The sequence below is a fragment of the Sycon ciliatum genome, chromosome 13 (assembly GCF_964019385.1).
Source record: "Sycon ciliatum chromosome 13, ocSycCili1.1, whole genome shotgun sequence".
NCBI lineage: Eukaryota > Metazoa > Porifera > Calcarea > Leucosolenida > Sycettidae > Sycon > Sycon ciliatum.
This window is the reverse complement of record NC_088655.1, coordinates 20411924-20422884: the sequence shown is the minus strand read 5'-3', so window position 1 is coordinate 20422884 and position 10961 is coordinate 20411924. Positions and strand designations below refer to the sequence as shown.

The 10961-nt window shown below is 45.8% G+C and overlaps 1 protein-coding gene and 1 long non-coding RNA gene across 4 annotated transcripts in view; both read left to right on the top strand.

Annotated features, from left to right (window-relative positions):
* Positions 1-10961, top strand: part of LOC135829600 (uncharacterized) — a 373880-nt gene that overhangs the window by 331070 nt on the left and 31849 nt on the right. The window lies entirely within an intron of this gene.
* LOC135829773 (uncharacterized) lies at positions 9769-10585 on the top strand. Its single transcript, XR_010555915.1, has 2 exons — positions 9769-9977; positions 10135-10585. It is a non-coding gene; the product is annotated as an uncharacterized LOC135829773 (long non-coding RNA).

Sequence of the window (10961 nt, the reverse complement as noted above, 5' to 3'; positions counted from 1 at the left end):
GTTTTCACCATCCATATTGAGGAATTCTACACGTAGAAATACGTTTCATTCGTCGCCAACACAAACAAAAGAGACTTGGAAAGACCTGTACTCAACTGCACTGGCAATATCATTGTGACTGGTCATTTCTACGCCCAGGCAATTCCCCAACTGTTGACGACGCAGTCGATTGATTTTCAATCGTCCTGGAGCAAACCTTCCAGCACCACCTCGCTGATTTTTCCACCCATTCTTGTCGGTCAAACACATGCACATCGTCTGTGACATCCAATCCACCCTGGGTGTCGACTGTCCTCGTATCTGCGGTGAAACGTAAACGAGACCTCTTCAGTGTCAGCCGAAAATTTCCAACACCTGTCAATATGGAGGCCTACCGAGTTCAACGCAACTTTGTCAAATACCTATCCCGTAAAACCTACCGCTCTTACATCAGCTCCCTCTCTGCAACAATCTCATCACCCAATCGTCCTTCTCTCTATCAGTTCATTCGCACCCAGCGTCCCAGTGTCTCTCGCGCCCCAATTCAGTGCTTGATTGATCCTGATGGCAACCGTCAGTCTGAGGCAAAGTCCATTGCGGACACTCTGAACAAACAGTTTGTCTCTCCCGGCCTTCCCGACGATCCGAACTGGGTTATCCCGCCCCTGCACCCAGCTCCAGAGCTGCGCGCTCCACTTCTGGAGGTCTTTACAACAACTGGTGTGGTCCGCAAACAACTGAAACGTCTTAAGAGCTGCAAGTCTCCTGGAAAAGACGGTATTCCAAATGAAGTCCTTAAACTGCTGGTGCCTTCCTTGTCGTATCCCCTGTGCTTGCTCTTCAACTTGTCATATCGTGCAGGAGTCTTCCCATCTGCGTGGAAATCTGCTATTGTTGTCCCGATCTTTAAGAAAGGACAACGCTCCCAAGCTGTTAATTACAGGCCCATCTCCCTCCTACCAACTATATCCACGGTCTGTGAACGCATCTTCTATAAATCTCTCTAACACCATGTCACCCCTGCCCTCTCCTCTGCACAATCCGGCTTCTGTCGTGGCGACTCAACTACTTTGCAATTGACACGCTTAATCCAGGATATTTACGGACATCGTAACCTGAAGAAGCATGTAGGTCTTGTCTTTTTTGATCTGTCAAAAGCGTTTGATACAGTCTGGCATCGAGGCCTACTTGCAAAGCTTGAGCACATTTTTCTAGTACGTGGTACAGCTCTGCAGTGGCTGTCGTCATATTTGTCGTCCCGTCATCAAACTGTCCGTGTCGCTGCTTCCTTGTCCGATCCTTTACCTGTAGTGTCTGGTGTTCCACAGGGGTCCATACTGGGTCCACTCCTTTTCCTAACTTATGTGAACGATCTGCCCTCTCTAGTTCCAGACGTCAGCCTTTTTGCTGATGACACTGCACTGTTGTGCTCTGACAGCTCGCCGTCCAACCTCGTTACCTCCATGCAGACCGGCATTAACTCCACCATAGCATGGATGGAAGCTTGGAAGCTGAGGCCCAACATCGCGAAGACCGAAGCAATGTTCATCAGCCCATCGCCGCCTACTCAGCCGTTGCACTTTCCAGGAGCCAATGCTAACGTTAAAATTGTTCATGAACACAAACACCTTGGTGTTATATTCGACAGCCATATGTCCTGGTCCCCACAGGTCCAGTCAGTATGCAAGCGAGCTAGCTCCTCCCTTGGCATGTTGCAACCTCACTGCCACCATTTAAATGACCATTGCCGAAAATTGTTCTTTACGTCGTATATTCTACCTATATTTGATTACTGTGACACAGCGTGGTGCGGTCTGTCTCAGGCCCTTGTTCAAACTCTGGAAATACACCAGCGTCTGCTTCTAAAAATCCTGTTTCGCAAAAATCAAACATTCTCCTCCCAACGTCTCTACAGTTTAGCTTCGGTATCTCCCCTCTTAGAGCGACACCAGCAACATCTTTGCATCCTTGTACACATGATCTTGTTAGACCTGGCTCCAAAACACTTTGCTAAGTATAACTGGTTTGTGTCCACCAGATCAACACGTCATTCCTTCTCATTACCCCGTGCCAATACCTCCCTGTTTCTGAAATCTCCTATCTTCTCTGCGTACACTCTCTGGTCTTCCCTGCCAACTAGCCTTAAAGCATGCACAGACATTAAGGAGTTCAAGCTTCAGCTTCTTCGTCCTAAATAATCTCACCATTTTCGTCATGCCTCCCCTTGCAGTACTCTCTTTGTTTCTCTCCTTATTATTCAGTTCGCCGTGGTTGGCTACCACCCGACTTCTCATATATATTGGCAGTCTTCTGACGAGCCAGGAGATGTTGAATTAATAATAATAATAATAATACGTATTCGCATGCAACGACGCAAATCCACACAATTCAGTAGACACTTTTTCTATCAAACGTTTTCTTTCCCTTCTCTTCAGGATAGTACAGGGAATGTTGGAAATTAGAAAAAACACATAACTATATAGATAATGAAAGAAAGAAAAAGTCAACACTTCAACATAGGTGTTAAAATGATTAAAGTGTTAAAACTCAAAAACAAACAGCTGCAAGTTGTAGACAAACACGTTGAACACATCAGGGAACACTTGTCACACTTTCACGAGGTGTGACACCAAACAACTGCAACGATAACACATTCTCCTTCTGTACACATAGTTCTGGATCTAGTTTACGAATATACAGAGCTTCTAACACAGCAAGATGTAACTTAGACCTTCCACGTGTCAAAATCGAAAAGATATCATCACTATACAACTTACGACAACTAGCACTGCCCGACAAATGACGCTTGATGGACGATGTCCGATCACTTAGCTCTAACACCTTCGACGCCTGCCGTTGTTCTCTTCCGTTGCTCATAGACACCGGAAGAGTTACCAGAAGCAAGGTGAAGAGACGGAGTACTGGGGATCTGAATACGTCGATAATGGAAGTGACAACAACGATCAACAAGAGGAAACGAGGAAGACCAAGAAGTGACACGAAAACGGCAATGAAATCAACAAAAACGGACATGAAATCAACGGACGTTGGAGGTGTGGACCGGAGCAACCAACCATACAAGCCCAACGGAAGAGAACAACGGCAGGCGTCGAAGGTGTTAGAGCTAAGTGATCGGACATCGTCCATCAAGCGTCATTTGTCGGGCAGTGCTATTTGTCGTAAGTTGTATAGTGATGATATCTTTTCGATTTTGACACGTGGAAGGTCTAAGTTACATCTTGCTGTGTTAGAAGCTCTGTATATTCGTAAACTAGATCCAGAACTATGTGTACAGAAGGAGAATGTGTTATCGTTGCAGTTGTTTGGTGTCACACCTCGTGAAAGTGTGACAAGTGTTCCCTGATGTGTTCAACGTGTTTGTCTACAACTTGCAGCTGTTTGTTTTTGAGTTTTAACACTTTAATCATTTTAACACCTATGTTGAAGTGTTGACTTTTTCTTTCTTTCATTCTCTATATAGTTATGTGTTTTTTCTAATTTCCAACATTCCCTGTACTATCCTGAAGAGAAGGGAAAGAAAACGTTTGATAGAAAAAGTGTCTACTGAATTGTGTGGATGTGCGTCGTTGCATGCGAATACGTATTACGAAACTGTTTTTCCCACCGCCTCCAAACTACTGTTTGAATAATAATAATAATAATAATAATAATAATAATACCAAGTAGTGGTTGCGACTTCGGCGATGACTTGTAAGAAAGGGTTTGCTCCCCACACCGGAGCTCGCGCTATTCCGCCGACTTTACTTGACACTTGACTGACTCACGACTGCCAACCAGAGCACACGAGAAGTCCATCGAACCTTCGACTCGGCAAACCTGCAAGAAAGCACCACTCCCTGCTCAATACACAGTGTTTCGGGGAATTCACCCCTCATCAGTTGAGCTTGAGTAGGCTGAGGAAGATTGTGCCTGAAGAGCACCACTTATATAGTGCTCTCCAGGCACAAACATCACCAGGGATACAAACTTACAGAGACGCTCTGTTTCCAGCGCGACAAACACCTCGTGAACACCAGATAGCAGCGTGAGTCAGTGTCGCTCCTGGACGGTAAGACAGACGTCGAGGACCCTCGGTCATTCGCAACGCTGTCACCTCCAAACCAACTAGTCGCAAGCCCGCGCTGGGCACAACAGTACGAAGTTGTGGTTGCGACTTCGGCGATGACTTGTAAGAAAGGGTTTGCTCCCCACACCGGAGCTCGCGCTATTCCGCCGACTTTACTTGACACTTGACTGACTCACGACTGCCAACCAGAGCACACGAGAAGTCCATCGAACCTTCGACTCGGCAAACCTGCAAGAAAGCACCACTCCCTGCTCAATACACAGTGTTTCGGGGAATTCACCCCTCATCAGTTGAGCTTGAGTAGGCTGAGGAAGATTGTGCCTGAAGAGCACCACTTATATAGTGCTCCCCAGGCACAAACATCACCAGGGATACAAACTTACAGAGACGCTCTGTTTCCAGCGCGACAAACACCTCGTGAACACCAGATAGCAGCGTGAGTCAGTGTCGCTCCTGGACGGTAAGACAGACGTCGAGGACCCTCGGTCATTCGCAACGCTGTCACCTCCAAACCAACTAGTCGCAAGCCCGCGCTGGGCACAACAGTACGAAGTAGTGGTTGCGACTTCGGCGATGACTTGTAAGAAAGAGTTTGCTCCCCACACCGGAGCTCGCGCTATTCCGCCGACTTTACTTGACACTTGACTGACTCACGACTGCCAACCAGAGCACACGAGAAGTCCATCGAACCTTCGACTCGGCAAACCTGCAAGAAAGCACCACTCCCTGCTCAATACACAGTGTTTCGGGGAATTCACCCCTCATCAGTTGAGCTTGAGTAGGCTGAGGAAGATTGCGAATGACCGAGGGTCCTCAACGTCTGTCTTACCGTCCAGGAGCGACACTGACTCACGCTGCTATCTGGTGTTCACGAGGTGTTTGTCGCGCTGGAAACAGAGCGTCTCTGTAAGTTTGTATCCCTGGTGATGTTTGTGCCTGGAGAGCACTATATAAGTGGTGCTCTTCAGGCACAATCTTCCTCAGCCTACTCAAGCTCAACTGATGAGGGGTGAATTCCCCGAAACACTGTGTATTGAGCAGGGAGTGGTGCTTTCTTGCAGGTTTGCCGAGTCGAAGGTTCGATGGACTTCTCGTGTGCTCTGGTTGGCAGTCGTGAGTCAGTCAAGTGTCAAGTAAAGTCGGCGGAATAGCGCGAGCTCCGGTGTGGGGAGCAAACCCTTTCTTAATAATAATAATAATAATAATAATAATAAAGGAGCATGCTCAAGAAGTAAGTAAAAAGTAAATTATCGTGTCCTTTCCCGAAGGCAACTCACGACGGTCGCTAACACCCGGCAAACCCTAGCGGCACATGCAGCGCCTAATGGTGGGGTTGAGTGGATAAGTCTCATAAGCACTGGCACAAGTGCCGAGAATATCCATTAGCTCCATCCATGTACCCCTTGTGCCTGGCCACAAGTTCCCAGTTGACTGTGGGTAGCAGCAGCACGGCTGGAAAAACCGCTCCCAGGCAGGACTTAAACCAGGTACCTCTCGTATCTCAATCATGGTCTTTGACCAACCCACTGTACCGGCCTGGTTCAATAGTCTTTCCCCAAATCGGTCCTTTTTTCGCCTATACGGTTTTTGCTCGGCTCAAAATACATCAGATTCGGCTGCAAAATCAGCTGATTGTTCGAAAATCGGCTGCAAAATTGGAATATACTGGACAATCGGCCGAACGAATTGTTCGCATACCCCGGTATCGGTTTCAGAATTCTTCGACATACAACTCTGCTCTGATTTACTGACCACAACTGTACTTTGTATCGCAGTATTTTACTAGCAACGATGTTGGTAATGGCTAATGTTTATTTGAGAGGAAGTCAAAGGACACGAGTCACACGACCTGAACACACTAGGACTGTAAGTACTGACGTAGTGAGCTCGAGCAGTCATGCTTGCAGCAACATCATTCGTTCGTGAACGCACACTATTTGGTAGATTTTCGGCGAATCTCAAAGAAACCCTCGAAAATCGTCGAAAAGCTTTGCGATTTTTCGATAAGTTTCGTTTTCGGCGAATTTTTCGGCTGGCCGATTTGGGGAAAGCCTGAATGCTCAAATGTACCGCAAAATAGCTTTCCTACTGCTGTCAGCGTATTACTTTGAATACCGTACTCACGCGATTAGTGCCCCTGGGGCACTGCTTTTTCAATGTCCAGTACAGATGGGGCACTGTTTAAGAGAGGGCACTAATTTTTCATGAAATGGTGGTAAATTTACGTGGTCGCATAAAAGGAAAGAAGGCAAAGAAAACCAGAGACTATAATGTAAAGTTTGCTGTAAACTATCACGACTGAGTCACTCAGCAGAAACGGCAAGAAGAACTACGATTTTGATGCTGAAACCAAGTGCAGTTACATAGACAAGAAAAAGCAAAAGAACACGAAACTACACACGCACTTGGTTACAAGCTTGGGGGCGGGGGGGGGGGGCACTAGGGGCAAGAGAGAGCTCTATTTCTCACTGGCTCTTAGAGACTGGAGCACTATTCGAGATAGGGCACTATTCAAAAGGGTACGGTACAGCTAGAGATCTGTTATAGCGTTGGTGTTTGAAGAAGTGTGATTTGATCACTATAGACAATAATATTATCACTATAAATTATAGTCGCAATCAGTAATACAAACTGGATCGACATTTGTGTACACTGTATTCATGTATTGTAAAACTGTGGAGACAATGTGCAATAAAACGATGAAAAATGTGAAAAAATTGTGTAGAGAAAGAAAGTGATTCAAACAAGTTTTCGTACAACACTCATCAGGAATCTTCGTTGTACTAAAGGACACTGAAAACAAAATTGAACTATTATAGAAAATCTAAGTTAGAGAAATAACACTAAGAACAACAGCAGTGAAATTTACAAGTGTGAATTTTAACAATGAAAGCGAGAGCAATAACGAATGTGTGTACTAACACTAAACTTGCAACTGAAAAGTGAACAAAGAAGAGAAAGAAAGAAGGAAGGACAAAGTGATAACAAATAACAGCAGTACATTACACTTAGAACATTAACGGCCAAGCTTGACCGCACCAAACATGACACTTTACTTGAACAATTTCAACCCAATTATACTATCTTTCTGTACACACAAATTAGGCTTATACAGACGCTGACAGATGGCTTCCAAAACCTTTAACTGTAGTCCATAACCATGACGACCACGGCACAATACAGTGAATGAAGAGTCGGAATACGAATTGCAACAATCAGGACTAGCCAACAGATGATTGTACACTGAAGACTTGCTACCACGAAACCTACGCACAACGCTAACATTCTCACCGACACTCTCACGATCACTACAATCGTCGCTCTCCGACTCATTGCTCCCTTCACCGTCCGTCCCATCATCTGCTTCCTCTGCGCTCTCTCTGTTATCCCGCCTGACATGGTCCATTGAACGGGACTCGGCCGTCACCCTGCTCTCACGTCCCTCCTTACGCCCTTGTCCGTTGAGTATCATCAATCTTATCTTTGTAAACCTACTTCAGGTGAACAATACCATTGATGGTGTCACCTTGCTTGATCTTGTTGGTTTTTGATGGTTTGTTGTCCTCATCAAAGATAGCACAATCAGGAGAAATTTGGAGAAACAGGATTGGGTGCTCACATTTCGTTGTGTTAATCCTGCTTCTAACCACATTTCCTTCGGATTCTATCTTCTTCTCGATACAACGGATGGATTTACATATATCACTGTCAGTACCCAATGCTGTAGACAGCAAGCTGTTTCGGCCATAAAGGCCTCATCAGTACAGCTACGAGCTAAATAGGCCAAGCTACCAGCCATGGTGCAAAGGAGGCACCACAGACATTAAGGTAGCTCGTCGCTCTAGCGCCAGAGTGCTCAAACTACAAAAAGTAGCGGGCATTGCGCGATGCAGCAGCACTAGAGCAGCTTACTGAGAGTGCTCAACAAGGCGAAAGCCGAGGCGCGTGATACCCAATGCTGTAGACAGCAAGCTGTTTCAGCCATAAAGGCCTCATCAGTACAGCTACGAGCTAAATAGGCCGAGCTACCAGCCATGGTGCGAAGGAGGCACCACAGACATTTTAAGGTAGCTCGTCGCTCTAGCGCCAGAGTGCTCAAACTACAAAAAGTAGCGGGCATTGCGCGATGCAGCAGCACTAGAGCAGCCTACTGAGAGTGCTCAACAAGGCGAAAGCCGAGGAGCGTGATACCCAATGCTGTAGACAGCAAGCTGTTTCGACCATAAAGGCCTCATCAGTACAGCTACGAGCTAAATAGGCCGAACTACCAGCCATGGAGCAAATATCACTGTCAGTAGAAAATTTCAGAGAGTCCTCTTGTCCTTTCTTCACAGCATTCATGATAATTATTTGTCTCATCAGTGAATTATATGTATGGTTCCTTCCCATTGATTGTCAGTGAACCACATTTATTCCCATCCTTGATGGTGATTCGATAATCAATGAAGTCATTGAGAATAGTAGCTGTGTCAAACGGAGTAGGTTTCTTGCTTGCCATCTTCGAAAGTTGAATCGTTGGCTATACCTATGGCAACCGTTCCTCTAATACAGAATAATAATTATTAGGATCCTCATCCAAAGCTGAACCACCCGAAGTTGGCTCAGAAACTGATCCCACATCAGTCCTCGAAGTGAGCCAAGATTGGGTAAGTGAAAAAGCTGAAGTTGGCTCACTTTTCTGGGATGGGGTTGAGCCAACATTGGATCAGTGGTTGGAGGTGTAAAATTAGTACTTGGAGTTGTAAAATTAGTACTTGGATCTCACACACACATTTCTTACCATGAAGCTGTAAAATTAGTACTTAGATCTTCCACACACATTTCTTACCATAAAGAATAAGAAGTGTACTGTAATTATAGCGTAGGAGAGGAGAACTGTATGACAGACCTATCTCCTGGTAAGAGTCAATATCTCACAGAGTCATTATCTCACAAAGTCATTATCTCACACGTCCCCTAGTAGTATAGGGGGGGGGGGAGACTTGGGAGAGAGGCCCGAAGGCCCGATCGAGAAAGTCGATTTTGGCTCACCTCCAGGTGAGCCAGAACCCCCTCCCCTATACTACTTATGTTGACCCCCTAGGCGCGCCAATAACCCTCGTCAAAACTTCGTCCCAAGTGGTTTGGACCTAGGTAAAGGCAACAGTTGGCGACAATGCATATCGCCTAAATCTGCCGACAACCTTACGCTGCCACCCTGTGTTCAATGTGACTGCGCTGAAGCCATACGAAGCGAACGCAATTCTTGCGCGCCGCCAGCCGCCCCCGCCGCCTATAACTGATTTGGAAGGCAACACAAGGTACATTGTCGAGGAAATCTTGGATCACCGAGTATGCTAAGGCAGTTAAAGGCACACCCGAGATTTTGGACAAGTGGAAGGGTTATGATGAGACAACCTGGGAGCCAGAGAATTTTCTCAAGGACGAGTACGGAAGAGATATTGTTCCACTTAGAACTTATAAAAGGAATTTAATTTATCCTGAATTGTGAAAATAATTCGGGGGGATACACTCATTCCCATAGCGCTGCACATCATATCCGAACCAGTTCCGTTAATTTTACAACCTTTTCGGCTGAATAACTGTGTAAGTATTTCATTCTATTGTGTTTTTCCCTGATTGTATTGAGTTCTAGCAGCTTTGATTTGATTTTCGTCTACTAGTAGGGACTTCAGACCACGTGACTTCTTGCCCCAAAAGCGTGCAAATCGACGCCTGCACAAATCGTGTGATGGTCATATGTCAAGTCGTGTAAAGAAATGTGGAACCGTTTTTCGAAATGAAGGAAGTCTTGTACAGTTGGAGAAAGTTTCGGTTCGTCTTGTTGGAGCTTGCCTTCGTTTGGGACCAGCAAGAATGGAGCTGTTACGTTCATTTTTGACGGAGATACGTATGCGGATGGAAGGGAAAGGTGAGAAACCATATGATCCGTCCGGGTCCCCTTCTTGAAAATGTGATATTCGTATTCTACGACCTCGAATTAGTCTAGATAGAAGGTAATCTTTATTGTTTTCACCTTCCAGAAGACCTATTTCTTGCATTATTCCTCTTTGTACTTTGCCGTGCAGCGCCGCCATAGTCACAGTATGGAAAGCAGCGAGAAGTATCCTGCGCTAAATGATGCTGATGTACAAATTGAATTGCTCTTGGCTGTTACGGTCCATGCCTCGATTCTTGTCTCCAATGCTGTTATGCTCGATCTGGTTGAGCTCCGCAAGAATAGCTGAAAGAGTGCCGAACTGGGAGATGTGCTGTATTCTTGTTGCTATTTGCTGTATCTCTGCAGATGATGATGTGCGTGCTACGATTACCCCAGCCAATACAATGTCCTGTACATGTAGATGTTGAGCTTAGTCAGTGCCTCTTCCATGATCATTCTTTTTCTTGACACCAACCACACCAACAGTCCGAAGCTATCTCAGGACTGTATTATCAATGTCTCCTGTTACTGCCCACTACATTGTAAACCATACTATTCAGCTATTTCATGCGGAGAATCAAGATTGTTTTTGGATCTGGTGTGCGGTTGCTATGCGTTGCCAAGGAAAGTGGGTTCTCTCAGTTTGACATATCTCTCTGATCTCAAAAACATGGCTTGCGCCATCTCTGTCCTATCCCTTGTGCCTGCTCTTTAACATGTCATATCGTACAGGAGTATTTCCGTCCGTCTGGAAATCTGCTGTTATCGTCCCGATCTATAAGAAAGGCCAACGCTCTCAGGCTGGCAACTACAGACCAATCTCTCTCCTTCCCGCTGTGTCCAAGGTCTGTGAACGTATTTTCTTTGAGTCTCTGTACTGCCACGTCACCCCAGCGCTTTCACCATCTCAATCCGGTTTCTGCCGTGGAGACTCCACAACTTTCCAACTAACACGTCTAGTACAAGACATCTACA